Source organism: Triturus cristatus, chromosome 6, assembly GCF_964204655.1.
Source record: "Triturus cristatus chromosome 6, aTriCri1.1, whole genome shotgun sequence".
NCBI classification, from domain to species: Eukaryota; Metazoa; Chordata; class Amphibia; order Caudata; family Salamandridae; genus Triturus; species Triturus cristatus.
In genome coordinates, this window is record NC_140589.1 from 454,667,650 (window position 1) to 454,685,881 (window position 18,232).

Below are 18,232 nucleotides of genomic sequence, written 5' to 3' on the forward strand. Positions count from 1 at the left end.
ATTTCCACCTACGTCCAGATCTTGTAGGTGACTGCGCAACAACTGCAGTGGTGGTTGACAAACCTGGATTGGGTCAGAGGCAGATCCCTCTCCCTTCCCCAAACAGATCTCACGGTAGTGACCGATGCATCACTTCTGGGATGGGGTGGCCACCTGGAAAGGCAGAGATCAGAGGAGTCTGGTCTCCGGTGGCGTCTGGTCTCCATATCAACCTGTTGGAGCTCCGGGCGATTCGCTTGTCACTGAAAGCATTCTTTCCCTACATCAAGGGGAAGGCAGTGCAGGTGTTCATGGTCAACACCACCGCCATGTGGTAATGCAACAAGCAAGGTTGGGTGGAGTCATGGACCCTTTGTCAAGAGGCTCTTCTCCTTTGGACATGCCTGGAACATCAGGGCATTACTCTGGTGGTTTAACACCTGGCAGGTTCTCTGAACACCACGGTGGATGAACTCAGCCGTCGGTGCCTGGTGGATCACGAATTGCGTTCTCACTCGGAGGTGCTACAAGGTCTCTTTCAGCAGTGGGGAGAGTCTTGGTTAGATCTGTTTGCCTCCGAAGCGAACGTGCAATGTCAGCAGTTCTGCACGTTGCAGTTTCTAAGGCTGCACTCGCTCGGCAACGCTTTTCGCCACGAGTTGAGATGCGGCCTCCTGTACGCTTTTCGCCTGTACCACTTCTGCCCTAAGTGCTGAAGAAGAGCAAGCGTGACCAGGCCCAAGCAATTCTTGTGGCTCCGGACTGGGCATGGGGAGTTTGGTACCCCAAGCTCCTGAGCATGGCCATCGATCGTCCGATCAAACTGACCCTTCGGGAGGATCTTCTGTCGCAGCAGCAGGGAACGGTACTCCACCCGAACCTGTCCAGCCTCAAGCTCTTTGCGTGGAGATTGAGCGGCGACAGTTGACAGCTTCTTACATTCCCCCGAAGTCTGTAATGTCATCTTGGCAGCTAGGCGTCCCTCCACTAAGACGGTATATGCCTGACGATGGAACAAGTTTGTGGCATGGTGCAAAGCAAAGGCTGGGGATCCCCTTTCTGCCCCTCTTTCTGAGGTTCCTTTGTTCCTTCTTTCTTTGGCCCAACAGGACTCTGCTCTGGGCACTCTTAAAGGCTACCTGGCAGCCATTTCTGCTTTTCTTTGGCTACCAGATAAGCCCTCTTTGTTCAAGTGCCCTATTGTAAGTCGATTCTTTAAAGGCATTATTCATCTCTTTCCTCCATCTCCTTTCATAATGCCTCAGTGGGAACCTTGTCTTGACTTAACTCCCTTCAAGCCTCTTCACAACTGTCCTCTCAGGCTCCTCGCTCTGAAGACTGCTTTTCTTGTTGCCATCACCTCTGCTCACCGAGTGAGTGAGCTCCAGGCCCTTTTTTCTAAGCCTCATTTCTTTTCAATCCATCCGGACAAAGAGGTGCTTCGAACAAGACCCTTGTTCCTAGCTAAAGTTACACTACTTTTCACATCAGACTGACTATTACTCTGCCCACACTTTTCCCGTGTCCACACCTTTACAAGGAGGAGGAGAGACCCCATGGTCTGGACCCGAAATGTGCGCCGTCTTTCTACCTTGATTGCACAAAGGATTTCCGGGTGGGCAATCAACTCTTTGTTGGCTATGTGGGTGTCAAAAAAGGTTGGGCGGTGCAAAAACATACCATCTCTCGATGGGTAGTCCTTTGTATCAAGATCTGTTACGCTATGGCTAAAAAGGAACCTCCAGTAGGGCGGCCAGCTCATTCCACTAGAGCTACAGCAGCAACCACTGCTTTGTCGCATGGAGTTCCACTCATCGATATCTGCCAGGCAGCCACGTGGGCTTCTATTCACATGTTCACACGACATTACTGCCTGGATAGTCAAGTCTGGAAGGATGGCTACTTTTCCCATTCTGTCCTCCAGGATTTTCTGGTGCGAACTTGGTTAGAAGACCCTCCTCCAGGGATGGTATTCCTGGGGTATCTATTCTAAGGTAAGGAATCTATAACTAATAGTCTCTTTCAGATTAACAAGTTACTTACCTTCAGTAGCGATGTATCTGTAAGAGACATATATTAGTGATAGATTCCTTACTGCCCCACTCATCCTCCCTGCTTTGCGAACTGACTAATAGGGATAGGGACTCCCTTATAGGGCCCTAGTTGTAGAGCACCAGTGGTCAGTGTCTTTCATGGCTCTGCGCTTCTGGTGTGGAAAGTCGTGCCAGAACTGACGTCAGTGCGCAGGGGCGGCATCTAAGTAGGCACCGTAACGTCATCCCTGCGACGCCGACGACGGACAAGAAGTCGACCGATGCCCCCTTACCGACGCGCAGGGGTATTGCTGAAGAAAAATTCTCTGGTTCCAGTCTGATGCCTGGGGGTAATTCCAAGGTAAGGAATCTATAACTAATATATGTCTCTTGCAGATACATCGTTACCAAAGATAAGTAACTTGTTCTTCTTTATTGAACTCAATAAAACAGAAATTATCTATAATGTAACATTTGGCTGGTTTGTTGCAACAACACAGCCTACCACAAAATAACCAGGCTACATGTTGCATTTACTTGGACTGTGGCAGGGTGATGCAGGATATAAGCATCACAAAAGAGTGGGCTGGGAATTGCCAGCAACAGTGCTGCTTGTTTTCTGAAGAGAACCAGTCAGCATGAAATGAAATATGCTAATATCTTAGGTGTGGACCAGTTTAAAAGCAACACCTACTCTGATGGATACTTCTAATCGCAGATTCCTCAACTTTTGATTATTCCCCAGGTGGCAGACTGGATGCGGAAGTTTTCATGCAGTACCTCTGTGTCATTAGGTGGCGCTGTGTGGATCCGCACATGGTCATTCCGATCGGTAAGTGATGTGCAAAGCTGCATATAAGTGACATCTACTTATGCCGTTGGCGGTTTCTGCCCCACCAGACACGAATTCGAAGCTACCCTCGTCACTTAACGAGACCGTTCTCATAAAATAACAAAACACCAGTGTGGAAGGAAAATGTCGCCCGCTCAAACTAAGGTGGTTTAAACTTGTGGGGACTTTTGCAAACAAATATCTGTGACAGATCCCTATCAAGTATGCCTGTGGTACTTGTGTTTGGAACATGACTCCAAGGTCTGTAGTTAATGTGCCCAGGTGAATCCAAAGTCCATCCGTAACTGGGAGGTAATGTTATACTTGGCCAAGCACTGGAAGACTCCACATGGTGAACAGTCGACGTCTAAACAAAGGTCCTGTTTCCACTTTTGTCGTGCCCGTGGCAGATCTTCATCACAGTCAAAGTCATCAGTTAAGTAATAAAACAAACAGAAGTAGCCCCTTCTCGCCACTCTTTAACTCCTGTAAAGTGAAAAGCCATCAACGTAACTCTTGATATTGCTCCAAAATTCGATCTACTTTGGAGTTGATTCCGAACTTTGTTCTAAGGCACCCCACATTTCCGTGTCCATCAGCAACAATTCAGCAAATCCAACAATTTTGTGAGACCATGCTGTCTTTTTTGCATGCTATAGGTAACAAAACAATGTCCCTACAGAAGTCCTCCAACCAAGGCAGACAAATACAGAGCCTCTTTTTTCAACGAGGCTTTGATGAATTCCTACTTGGGGCATGGTCGAAGCCATGCACCTGGCCCCTGGTTAACAGACAGATCGTTTTTTTTTAAATTCTGTTTATTTACATTTTCAAAGACAATAGCAATCGTACATAAAGATGGAATAATTCCAAAATGAAACAATATCAAGCAGTGCATTGGACTTACACAGTACTTTGGTGCGAAAGAGAACATCATCACAAAATACAGTGCAAACAAAAGAAGATGAATATCGTATGAGGGACATAGACGAGTCGTTCCAGGCAGCTAAATAGATGGCACATCACTTTGTAATGAAGAGGCAATACATTTCAAAACAGGTCACATGTATACTTCCCAAGGTCAACAATAACCACAGCCTAGGCGCATTAATCATCAATCGTGGAAGAGGTCAGCCACTGCTCATAAGGTGTCCAGATGTCTTTAGGCCTGGACTTAGCCGGCATAAGTTCCAAATAATTGGAGAGCTGTGTCTTGCAGTATGTCGCGCTTGTTACCCATTCCAGTATCGTGGGGGATCTAATTGCCCCCCAGTGTATGGCTATCTGTCGTTTTGCAAGTACTAATAGTATTCCTGGCAACTTGAGCGTCTTGGGCTGGACAGTGTCAAGCACTGCAAGGAGCGCTGCCAAAGGCGTGCAAGGCACCAACACCCCTGTGATGTCGTGTATGTGACTCAATATCTTCAGCCAAAAATTTGCTATTGTCCTGCACTTCCAAACTATGTGTAAGAATGTCGCCCCGGGAGTACCGCAGTGCCAACAATTGTCATTCTCTCTAAGCTTCTCAAGGAGGAATGGAGTAATCCAGACCTACGTGACGCACAGCTATGTACTCTAGGAGTTTTCGAACAATTCTGTTTTCATGTAATGAAAAATCAATGTCAACACAATTCTTGTTTTCAGGTTCTTTAACCTGTGAATATATTACAATGATTTACCATATTTATCTAGCATACATTTCTGCCAAGATAAACCACAAATAATTTATGTACAAAATCTCATTTCATGATTTTTGCATGTAAATGCTCAGTTTTTTTTACAAAATCAAAACAGTAAAGATTCTTAAGGAAAAAACACAGTCCCAACAACAGTCCAACATGATAGTCACTACAGCAAAGTAAAAGATACACTAAATGAACACTTTATTGACCTAGGATTTGCACTCAGAATGTGTCGAACTCTAAAATTGCCATGTGTATAAGTATAGAAGAATTTCTCCCCTTTTGTGAAGAAAAAAGAAGAAAAACCGGAATTGCTGTGAAGTCAAAAACACCCGTGTTAAACCAAATAAGTGCTTGAGATTCTTATGTTGTAAAGAAATCAATGTATATCGCCAATACAAAAACCATGTTAACTTATGCCTGTAAGATGAAGCTTGAGACCGAAATAGCCTTTTTCAAGTTCATGAGGAAACTGAGATTGAAGTGGTTTTTTTCGCAGAATGTCCCAGATTCACAAGATAAACCTCTTGAACGTTTTCGACCCAAGAGTAAATTCTTGGCACCATTCTCTCATAAAACCTTAGACAACTTTGAACTATTAGTGAAAAAAAGATTTGGCTCGCGTTAAATACACCAAACCTCAACATGGTAATCTTTCCAAAAAAGAAATGAGAGTACTTAATGCAATCCAACAAGATTCGGATGTAATTTGTCAGCCTGCAGACAATGGCGGAGCCTTGGTCGTTCTGGATTCTGAATTTTACAAACAAAGCGTTGATGCACACGTTAATGATGAACAGACCTACATTCTTTTGAATGAAGATCCCGTCAGAACTTTTCAAGAAACTTTGAGTCCTTTACTCCAAAAGCAATGGAATACGGGTTGATTTCGGAAAACACCAAGAAATTTCTATTTGTCACCACACTACAAACACCCAAGATATACATGCTCCCAAAAATACATAAGAGCTTAAGTAATCCACCTTTCCGTCCAATTGGGGCAGGATGTGGATCCATACATGAACCAATCGGACAATTTTTGGATTATCATCTGCAACCTCTAGTACAATCCTGGGTGACCTATGTCAAGGACACTACTGACTGTCTCCTAAAACTAAGAGCATTACAGTACCCTCTGGAACAAGATATACTGCTGTGTACTATAGATGTGGTGGCACTATATACCTCGATTGCTCACAATGAGGGTATTGAAGCGGTAGAATGGCGACTTCTTGATTCTACAATTGAGCCGGACATGAGCGTATTTCTGCTGGAACTCTTACATTTTGCTCTCTATCATAGCTATTTTCAATGGCAAAAAGATTTTTATCTTCAAAAAGCAGGTATGTCCATGGGTTTTCCTGGGGCACCTGCATATGCCAACACCTACATGGCATACTTTGAACACCAGTACATCCTTCAAAATCCAATATGGCAAGAACATGCAATACTCTTCCTGCGATACATTGACGACATCCTAGTCCTTTGGAAAGGACCACAACAAATTTTGGAACACTGCATTCAAGCTTTAAATCAGTGTAATGCAAGGATCCAGTTCACATACGACATACAACAACAAGCGATACACTTCTTGGACATTGAAATTCGGAAAACACCTGCTGGGTTATAAACAGCAGTTTACCAAAAACTAACCGACGTAAATAATGCATTACATTTCTTGAGTGGACATCCGTTCTCCTTGAAAAAACACTTACTTGTGTCTCAATTTATAAGAATTAAACGGATCACCTCAGATGAACAAGAATGCAAACAACTTCGTGAAGCACAGAAATTAAAATACAAAAAACGAGGATATCCAGAGGAAATTCTCACGGAGGCCGAAAAAACTGTGACTTTAAAAAAACGAGAAGACTTGTTACTCCCAGCACGAAAGCAGTCAGCTCCACGAGAAGTATTCGTATTAAAATATTCAACACAAGCTACACACATTAAAAAAATCATTAATAAACGATCGGAGATCATCACACATGAATCAGATTTCATTGATCTATATAAAGGTCCATCCTTGTTTGCTCACACCCGAGCTAAAAACATCAGAGAACTCTTGAAATCTAAGCATTCACCAGTCAAACAAACTTACAAGGGGATGCAAAAATGTCATAATTGTGGTCAATGTGGGAATGTAATTTTGGGAAACACTTTCCCTCATCCCAAATCAGGAGAGAAGATCAAACTGAGACATTCTTCAGATTGCAACACAGAAAGGGTGATTTATGCGATCCGTTGCCCCTGTGGACTTGTTTATGTTGGAAGAACCTCCAGGAAGATAAAAACCAGAATAATAGAGCACAAAAGTACAATACGGAATAAGAATCTCAATTCTAACTTAGCAACACACTGGATAAACACTGCGCATTCTATACCTCAATTACGTTTTACCATTCTTGAAACTATCTCTATCACTTCAGGAGCAGATTTACACAACACCTTAGCTAGAAAAGAAACCTTTTGGATAAAAAAACTGTGTACCCTGACACCGGGTGGGTTAAATGATCACATTGAGTTACTTTGTTTTCTTTAAATACATTACTATCAAGCATGTGATTGATTGTTTATAACATGTGTTGGAGACTCTATTACTAATTTCGCTCATGTCTTGAGAAATACTCAGAAATTGTAAAGGATTTGCACTCTCACTACAACAGTGATTTCTCATACAGTAAAAAACCTTTCATGTCGATATGGGATGTGGTTCTCTTTTTAATAATTACTTGTGCATTCACACATCACACATAAAGTTGCGCGTACGCACTTTCGAGGGGGTGCCCCTTTAAAAGGCAATACGAGATGACGCTCGTCTCCATGCAGGTTTCCTGACGTTCACGTTATTGACGGCATCCACTTTTGAACTTTCGGTAAGCCCGTGCATTGATTGAATCCTTGACTGCTGCTTCAAGTTTGCAAGCAAGCTTTTCAATCTAAACAAGATTCCCGTATTTTTCTATTCTTCAGGTTCGGGTTAATCTTCACTGGAGATTTAAAACTGACAGGGGTAAGAACGTTTTCACGAGGACGCGTACATTTGCACATTTCGATTTGAAACTGACTAGGACACACTCACCTACTATTTTTTCGATCTTCACAGATATGGAAATATGGCATCATCTCTTTAACACCAAGTGAATTTTTGCCCTTGGTGAGTTTGACTCTTTATCTTCATCTTACAGGCATAAGTTAACATGGTTTTTGTATTGGCGATATACATTGATTTCTTTACAACATAAGAATCTCAAGCACTTATTTGGTTTAACACGGGTGTTTTTGACTTCACAGCAATTCCGGTTTTTCTTCTTTTTTCTTCTTTCGGGCACGATTGGTATTACTAAAGAGCACATTACATAGGATTACGTGTTTTCTGTTCATTCACAAAAGGGGAGAAATTCTTCTATACTTATACACCTGGCAATTTTAGAGTTCGACACATTCTGAGTGCAAATCCTAGGTCAATAAAGTGTTCATTTATCAGTTCAAAATCAGTTTTGTCCCCTTTGTGAGAGTAGGTGCTACCAATTACTCTAGCATAAACTTATTTCGTGGCCGAAGATGTGATTCCCAAAAGACAGCGTGGCCAGCTAGCTAAGTGTCCAGCCCAGTGTTCCTCCCCTCCTGCCGCCACAGCTGCAAAACCCCTTCACATTGTCCTTTGAGACACACAGCTACCTTGTCAAAGGTAGGATCCAGCATTTTCTCCCAGCATGACGGAATCACTTCAGACAAGTGGGCCCTGCAGCCCTACGCTTTTTCATTCCTTTCCACCGCAACTTCCACCACCCTCAAAGTGGCTGACAGAGGACCACCAGTCTCTTTTACAGCAGGTGGTGTAGGCTCTTTTGTTCAAAAGGGGCCATCGAGAGGTGTGAGAAGTTAGCCTGGCATATGCTGGTCACTAGTTAAAGTGGCCACCTTGCACCAGTCCAATTCGACTTTTATGGTAGATAGGTTTAAGACACCCTTTTAAAGAAAGCTAGCCTAGTGGTAGCTGTGGAGAGCAGCCTTCAGGCTAAGTCTCTGGAGGAATGTAAAGCAGGTTGTTTTACCTTATAATCTCTTGAATTACCAAATGAAAGGACACCACAAAGGTATATATATAAAATATATATATATTTATTTCTAACACACTCTACTAATCTCTTTATGAGATTAGAAGTCAAGAACATATGCAAAAATCAACAATTCACAACAAGTTAAGCACTTATCTGGCTGGGGCCCTAGGGGCGTATCAGACCATATACTAAGAAAGAGGGATAAGAAGATCGACTTGCGAGGGGACAAGGCCTAGGGCCTGTAGAAGCGCTGGGGCCTCACTAATCCACCCAAGGCAGGTAAGTAAAGGACCCATGGGAGACGCATGCAATGTGAGAACACAGCCGCGGATCCCAATAGACTTCAATGGAGCAAGTCGCGGTTGGAATTTTAAAGTATTAGGATACTTCGGGAGAGTCTACAAGCAAGTCACTTGTAGGGTAAGTAGTTCTAGAGCCGACACACACAGGAGCACCGTAGTGCTGGAGTTACCTTACCCAGGGAAGCCGGGTGCATAGGTGTCTTTTGGTGTTGGGTCGCTGCGTCGTTTTCAATGGGAGCCAAATAAGTCTTGCTGCTTGTGAAGACAGGAGAAGTGTCCGGTGGAATCCAAGGATGGATTCAGAAGAAAGAAGACCTGAAAGCAGAAGGAACAGTGTTCAAAGTCACTTGGCAGTGACCCGGGGCAAGGAAGATGGATGCCCACAGTCGTCTGGTGATTTCAGGTGATCACAGGTGTCTTGACTCTTCAGCCATGAGGTCCAGGAGGTGTCGACGACAACCAGGAGCTGGATTCAGCGTGTCCCACAAAGTCTGCAGCTTACTGCGGTGTCGGCAACCGGATTGGAGCCAACAAGCCTTGGCAACAGCAAGTTGATTCAAAGTTTTGGTGCCTGCCAAGCAGGGGAGTCACTCTTTGACTCCAAGGAGATTCTTCAGTCTTCCAAAGGTAGTGGAACGTCGAAGGTCCAGGATTCTTCTTCAGAGCGTCGTCCAGGGATATCTAGTTTGCAATGGCAAGGGTTCCCTAACTTATACTAGAAGGAAGGGAGGGACTAGCTCTATGACCACTCCTATGGGAGAGTCAGGGGAGTGGGTGGCTACACCCACTTCCCTTTGTCCAGTTTCGCGCCAGAGCAGGGGCAGGTAGCCCCTGAACCGGTTTGAGCTGGCAAATGCACAGAGGAGCCTACTGCTCCCCCAGTGCAGGACTTCAAAGCACTCTAGGAGTGCACCCACCCAGTCTCAGTACACTAAAACCTGTCTGGAAGGTGGTTATACCTCCCTGTGACAGGATGCCTATTGTTGGGCCTCTGCTCCACTGCGAATTTCGGTCATCAGCAGGAGGGCAGCCCAGTGTCTGTGCTGGTGGCATCCATTTTGTGATGCCAGGGCTCCTTCAGAAATCTACCATGTTTCCACAGTGGGTACATGTCTATCCCTCTAGAAGGGTGGGATCGTACTCCCACACCAGTTACTGGTGTGGGGGTATGATTCCAAAGCGTTTGACACCAAACACAACATGTTTTGATGCAGTCATCCCAGAGTTAGCATTTACAGTGAGATTATAATGCACTTAAGAGTATATGGTTTAACCGCATCCACAAACAGCCACAAAGAATAGACTCTGAGAGCTGCAGAGGGGCCCTGCTCAGGCAGAGGCACCCCCTCACATGGAAACCAAGCACCCTGCCCTCAGAATTGATAGGCCCTGCCTTAGGGGTGACTGAGGTTTATATGTGTGTGTATGGTGAGATATAGGGAACCTATATCTCTGTGAGGAGTGCTAACACTACCTCACCCAGGCTGCAGTAGCAGGCCTGGGGTGTCAGATTTAGTCTGCTTCCCAGGGGTGCCATAATACATGCTTCAGCCCCTGGTAGGCCTGTGAAGTACCTATGCCCTTGGTACCTAAGGTACCATATACTAGGGGCTCATAAGGTACCACAGTATCCAATCACTAGTGCATCTAATATGCACTCCATGTTGTTTAGAGAGAACAGAGAGGCTTGGGCCCTGATTAGCAGGGTCCCAGTCAGACTATAGCCAGAAACCAGTGTGATCATCAGAAAAAAAGTGGGGGCAACATAAGTGCAGATCCTACTCTCCTACAAGAGGGTTCCAGTATCATAGGTAGGTGGTAATTACATCCTGCTACTTCTGATGCCGAAAAAGGATGGAGACCTTGTCCCTATTTTAGAACTTCACCCTCTCAATGTTTTCCTTTGGAAAAACAAATTCAAGATGCTGGCCCAGGTCTTGTCTGCCCTCAACCTTGGAGACTGGATGGTAGATTTGGGCCTGCAGGATACTTATTTCCACTTCCATGTCCTGCAGACCCACAGACAGTATCCCACCCCCGCCCCAAAAGTGGTGAGTCCAGGACATTTAGGCTATACTCCTGATGTTTCAGCCTATGTCCTGGATCTCAGGGAGGTTAGTTCTGAGGCTGCAGGGTTTAATGCCTGATAGCAGATCCCACTCTGCAGTGGGATCTGAAGTCCCAGTGGGCCAGCACCAGCGGAATCTGTCTGATTATGTACATATTTCGGAAGAGACTGCAAAAGACCTGCAGTGGTGGCTGCTGGACCATGTTTGGGTCAGTGGCAGACTCCTCTACTTACTCCACCCAGAGTTAACAGTGTTAATGGATTCTTTGCTCCTGAGTTGAGGAGGCCCTCTGGGAGAGGTAGAGATCAGAGGTATTTGGACCTCTTGATGCCTGTGCACCTTCAATCCGCGTTCTATCCAGCCTTAAGTTCTGAAGAAGATCAAAACTGACTGGGCCCAAGTCATTGTAGTGACACCCGATTGGGCAATTAGAGTGCAGTACCCTGAACTCCTCGGCATGAGCATCTGTCCTTCAATCAGGATGTCACTGAGGGAGGATCTTCTGTTGCAGCAGTAGGGTAGGGTCCTGCATCCCCTTGTTTGGAGATTGAGCAACAACAGTTGATTGCATTTGGCCTTCCTCCCAAATTCGTAAGTGCCATTTTGGCAGCCATGTGTCCCTCTACGAAATCAGTATACAGCTGCCATTGGGACAAGTTTGTGGTTTTGTGGGTGTAGTATTCGGCATGTTACCCACTTCAAACCAAACTATCTAAAGTGTTGCTTTTTATGTTGTCCCTAGCCCATCAAGGACTTGTTTGGGCACAGTTAAAGGTTATTTATCAGCCCTTTTGACTTTTTTTTTTTACAGTTGCCGAACGAGACTTCTTTATTTAGTCACCTGTTGTGATGCATGCTTGAAAGGTTTGCAGCATATGTCTCCACCCATAACTTTCATCATACCTCAGTGAGATATCATGTGGATGATCAGCAGTTTATGGGATTCACTGGAGCAAAGAAGCACAGAGCAGTTCAGGAAAAAAACATTTCTCACTGGGTTGTTCTCGGCATTTAATCTGCTATGCACTGCCGAGGAAGACTTGCTAGATCATTTCACCAGAGCCACGGCTGCTACTGCCTGGTTAGCACGCAGAATACCTGTTCTTGACATTTGCAAAACAGCTACGTGGGTGTCCGTAAGATATGTTCACAAAGCACTACTGTCTTGTTAGTCAGGTCCGACGAGAAGGGTACTTTGGCAATTCTGGCAGGATTTTCTGGTTTGAGTAAGTTCACAGACCCATCTCCTAGGAGATGCTGCTTTCGTATCCAATTAAAAGTGAGGAATCTGCATTTAGAGGTAACCCTTTAGAAGAACAAGTTACTTACCTTTGGTAACGTTCTTTCTGGTAAATACTCTAACTGCTGGCTCCTCACCATCGCTTCCGCGTCCCTGTTCTGTAAGCTGAACATTTTTCCATCTAAAATGTCCCAGGTGTACAGATCAGCAAAATGGTCAGAACCAATCTGCTGTTGGGCTCTGTGTCGGGGACACGGACAACCTTGAACTAACGTCAGGGTGGTGCATATATGCGGCTCCACAAGTCACTTCTGGAGTGGAACATTGGTGCAAAGCCACAGGACGCCACCTACCTGTGCACAGGGGTAGAGCTTGAAAATGTTTAGATCCCGTCTGACACCTGGGGAATCTTTAAAGGTGAGGAATCTGCATTTAGAAAGAGTATCCCTCCAGAAAGAGCGTTACCAAATGTAAGTAACTTGTTAATCTAGAACTCTCTACCTGCCTGAGAGACTTCCTCTCGTTCCAGACCAGCTGATCCCAGCGCTTTACCTGTGTTCATTGTGCACTCCAGTGTTGAGGCGCTAGGAGGTCCAGATCCATCACTTTCTTCACAGTTTTGTTTTTTTCGTACCCTATGGGAAACTAAATTTCAGTCAGTTTAGTTAATTAGCGATTCGGTTACCTTGCTTTCAGGGCCAGACTGGGAGCGCAAACCTGCCCTGGCAAATAAGTAGGTCAGCCGAGGGGGGTTTGAGGGGAGGTGTGGAAAACACTGCAGCTGCTTTTGTTACCGGGTGCCGATATTGCAGCTTTGCAGCAAAATCAGCCCCCGGTAACAAAAACGCCCCCCAGGGGTCCAGGCCCGGTTCCACGCAAACAGGAGCCTTGGCCCTCGCAGTGAGGGATTGAAGACAGGCGCGCAAAGCACAGGTCGTGTGTGTCTGCCCGGGCCGAGACAGCTTCCCAGGAGCGCACACACATTCAGTTTTAGATTATCGCAGCCGCACCCGAGTACTTCACAGGTCTTTAAAATACCATTTATATGTTAACGAGGCTTTGTTTTTTTTTTCACCCCTTCATCTCCACATGGCAAAGGCGACAATGTTCTGCTGCGTGGATATTTCTTTTTCTATGCAGCGCAGGAGAAAAGAAGTTTGTTCATTCCTATTCACCTTTCCCGACTCCTGCAGCTGCTTATAACATCAGGCTGTGACACAAAGTTTGACTAATGGAGTAGGTAAGAAAATGTGTTACTATTTGTTTTTCTTTTTAAAATCTGCACAGGCCCAGCAGGACACATACTTCGTGTGTGCTTCATTTAGACAGTTTTTAGCATTATCATGGCCGATGCAGGACAAAAATAAGACAATACAAAATGCCCAGATAACGCTGGTGATAAATGATCCTGCTGGAGAGCAATCTTTTGTCTGTTAGTAGTTTTTAAATGCAGATAATCTGTATTTTATGTGGAAGCTCAGTGGGTTACTGCCTTTGTCACAGAAATCCTTGTGCTACTTGCAGTTCAGAAGTTACAATCCTAACATAGGACAGGGACCAATGAAGTGTCATCAAAGAGCTGCATACAAACATGAATGGTATAGTTAGAACTTCGCTTTCATATTTTGTGATATAGTTAGAACTTCCCCAGTCTTTCATTATTCTAATGCTGCCAAAATTAGTATGTTTGGGCAGATATACATTTTTATCAGTAAAGCTGACCCCCATGGAAAACTCTTTAAATCCTAAAGTTGTGTTTCCCCAGACCAAACCCTCTTAAAATATACTGCCCACCAGTATGGATGACATGTGATTCATACACCTTGTAATCCTCATTGGCTTGTGTGACATTCCCTGTAGACTGATTTACATACTTGTATGATTCATTGTCTCTGTATAATGTGTGAGTGGTGTAAAGTACTGACACACACTACACTGATATGAGTAGCGGTATACAACAAATGAAATGCATATGAGAGAGGGGCTTGGGAGCGATGAGGGGCACTGTTGGAGGGTGGCATTGAGGGAATCTGAGGAGGAGGTCAATAGGGGGAGGGGCTATGGAGCGATGAGGGACACTGTTGGAGGGTGGCAGTTTGGGAATCCGAGGAAGAGGTCATGGGGTGGAGGGGGGAGCTAGGGAGAGATGAGGGGCACTGCTGAAGGGTGGCAGTGAGGGAGTCTGAGGAGGAGGTCATGAGGGGAAGGGCTACAGAGAGATGAGGGGCACTAGTGGAGGGTGGCAGTGAGGGAGTCTGAGGAGGAGGTCATGAGGGGGATGGGCTACAGAGAGATGAGGGACACTGGTGGAGGGTGGCAGTGAGGGAATCCGAGGAGGAGGTCATGAGGGGGAGGGGCTATGGGGAGATGAGGGGCACTTGTGGCGTGTGGCAGTGAGGGAATCCGAGGAGGAGGTCAATAGGGGGGGCATGGAGGGATGAGGGGCACTGTTGGAAGGTGGTAGTAAAGGTTATTTACGGAGAGAGAGGTTATTGGTGTGGCACCAAAAAAGACTTTCGCATCAGCACTGAAGCCGGCCCTGTCATTGCCTTTCTGTTTTTGTTTATTTAATTAGCAGTCGGGTCATAAGGGCTACTGTGGAACATACTTTCAAGTGCGTGCTAATTATATTTACCACTATATTCAATGTTTTAAGTTTGAAGGTGATTTTACTAATGTTTTTACCGGGAAAATTAAAGTGGAGCCCAAAGGTACCTGTTTTGGAGCTGGGGCCCAAGGTCAGCTGTGAGATAAGGTGCACTGGAGAGGAGTAGTGGATAATCAAGCCTGTAAGGGAGTGCGTTGCAGAGTCCGGGGTCAGGTGGAGGTAGTAATGAAGAGGGATTCTCCCTGAAGGCTCACACAGAGAGAGCCTGAGTAGAGTCACTTGCCTGATACTCCCACCTCAGAAACCTCCTCTTCCCAGCAAAGGAACATTACATGGAAAAAACACTTTTTGAGAGTGATAATATTTAGAAAGAGATTTGGAAAAGAGTGCGTTTTACTGGGCCTTGTAAGACTAAGAAGAGATAAAGGAGGGCTCTTAAGCAGGCCTGCCTAGACATATATGCGACAAATCCAGCCCGCAGTGGCCCACCAAAATGCACCCTTGGCCTGTGGTACTGTAAAATTCGGAACCGTGTAGGTGACATGGTCCCACCATGCCAATTTTGGTATCAGCGAACCGCAAATGAGTAACGCGGTATGTATGAGTGTTTTCGTCATGTTTCACTGATGAATTCACCGTGCATACGATGCCACGTATTGAACCCTTTGGGTTCCATTTTAGAATAGTAGCCATTTTGTGGTTGCCCTCACATAGGCTGCGCACTAAGGCCCTGCCTAGGCCTGAAAGACACGTACACCTTCTGTGACTTCTCTATGACCTGTGCAAACTGACTCCGCTGCCTGAGGTTAATCCTGTCCGGCCGGTTCCTTTCCTCGCGGCCTAATGTGATTAGCATCAGGGCTCGACCCATCATAAAGCCCCTGTTCGCACACGATCTCTGACTAAGCTATTTCACACCTGACTCTGTTTCCTACTTTATGGCTTGTTTTACGAGCAGGAGGTGCCCGTTTTATTGGGGTCCGCTGTTATCTGATGAGGGTTCTGAGCCTTGCTGGGTACAATGACTGTATGCTTAATGAACTGAAATGTGGGATTGTCATTATGGCTCTGCTGTTCCTTTGAAACGAAAATATGTGAATGACCACTTGTAAAATAGGGGCGGTGTTGCCCAGAAGCGTAATATTCTGTATATAAGAAAATACTGTTTTTTGGTTCAGGAGCAGTCTCCTGAGAACATACATCGTGTTGTACTTCTCGGATACCTGTGATTGGTCTGCAGCCAATAAATACGATCTTTGATTTCACCTAGAAGACTCTGTGTTTCTGTGGGTCTGAAACAGGAAGAATCCGAAGTCTTAGGGTGTGTTCCCCTGCACCGTTGGGTTCTAACAACCCGGTGTAGGAGAGTAGGGTCTGCAATCCTATGATCACCCAGATTTTTTGCTTTTGCTTCATTGGTTTACGACTTTCTCCGGCTGTGGGCCTGCCAATCAGACCCACAGCCTAGCTGTTCTCTCTCGAAATTAACACACATGTACATTAGGTGCATCCACTAATTGGAACTGGGCCGCCTTGTCAGTCCCTGTCTCAGCATACCACAGGTATCCAGGGCATCGGTGTACCCAGGGCCTACCAGGGGCTGAAGCATGTATTATGCCACCCCTGGAATGGCCGCCCAAATCTGACACAACTGGCTGCACGACAGCTGGGGCCACGTGGTGTAATCACCCGTTGCTGTAGGTGTAGTATTCCTACACCTAAAACCTAAAATGGACACATGGATTCCTATCAGTCACTCCTATAGCAGGCCTTATCAATCCTGAAGGCAGAGTGCCGGGAATCATGTGGGACAGTGCTCTGGCGCGAGCGGAGCCCGTCGACGGCTTGCGGAACCAAGTCCTAATAGCCGTTCCATGGTGACGCGGGCCAACTACTTTTAATGCATTATAATCCTTGCGGTTATTTGCTAACTTTGGCATCACATCACCTACACATGTCGAGTAAGGTGTCATACGAATGGGAATACGAACCCCTCGCCAGTCCTGGCGACGGGGTTAGCATTCCCCCCTTTTAGAGGGACACGACATGGAAGTAACCTTGAACCCCGGTTAAAGTTGACTCAAGCCTCAGCATCACAAAATGGATGCTGCCACCAGACACAAGTCTGACCTCCTGCTGCCGGGGGACCTTCCAGCAAGGGGAGCTTGGACAAAGGGTTTCCTGTCGAGGGCGGTGTTAGCACCATCCCAGACGGGGTTTGTGTATCCCAGGTAGGCAGGGCTGAAAGGAAGGTGATTGCAAGTGGCACCCCGGTGCTCACTGTGCATAGCCCGGCTCAAACCAGTTGCGGGGGCACACCAGCCCCTGAGCTGGCGCGAAGCCGGACAAAGGATAGGGGTGTAACCACCCCCCTCCTGGCTCCACCCATAGGTAGAACCTAGTCACGGGCCAGCCCCTTTTCTTAGAATAAAGGTAGGAGCGAGTCCCCTTCCCAAATTGGATAATCAGATAATCGGATAACTCCGAATCACGAACCACTTTCCACGAAAGGAACTCTTGACTATTTCTGAAGACTCTCCCTTGTGGCTAAGGAGTAGCCACCCTGCACCAGCAGGCACCACCTAAGCGCTTGCGGTTTGCTGTACGTCTCCTACGGATCAAGACTGCCCAGCTCGACGAGACCCGAGTTCCCTGCCATCTCTGACCTTTTACCTACCTCATCAGCCCAGCTGAGAGTCGTAGGTGTGACGAGACCTGCGGGACCGGCTATCTTCAGAACCTGCACGACGCTTATCTAGCACGCCCACCGAGGGACCCTCGAGTGAGTGCACCTAGGGTTTGAGAAGCCCTAAAACCCTGAGCAGCTCCAGCATCGAAGTCTGTCTCCCCAGCATCCACGAGATCTGCGTGGGGGCCCTTCCGCTTCTTGCTGTTCCCAGCGTTGTCCGACCACTTGCCGACCGGCTTGTGGCCCTCTTCACGACGCTCCAAGATTATTTGCATCACCGGTCTGGTTGCTCCAGACTGGCTCTTGCTCCCCTTCAACAGAGGAGTACCACGGACCCTCCTGGTCCACTCCCGACGCCATCGGGACTCCCCCGCTTGGGTTGCCACTGCCAAGATCCGCTGCCCCTTCCTGGGCCCAGCATCATCGACAGCCGACACCTTCGTGGGACAGCTCGCCCTCCATCCTGGTCGCCGCCGCGCCTCCTGGTCCGAGGAACAGCCGAGTCCGACGTCACCCACTCACCTGGTCGAGGTGACTTCAGCCGGTACCCCCCTGGTACCCACACGATCGCTGGCTAGCGGTTGAGAACTGAGTCCCCTCTGCTTTCAGGTTTCCTTCACCACCGATCCAGGCTTGGATCGCTCTGAACATCGTCACTGGTCGCCTGCCAGCAACTTCTTCTTTCAGGCTCCTGAGACTACACGAGGACTCCCGACATCTTGCCGAACTTCACG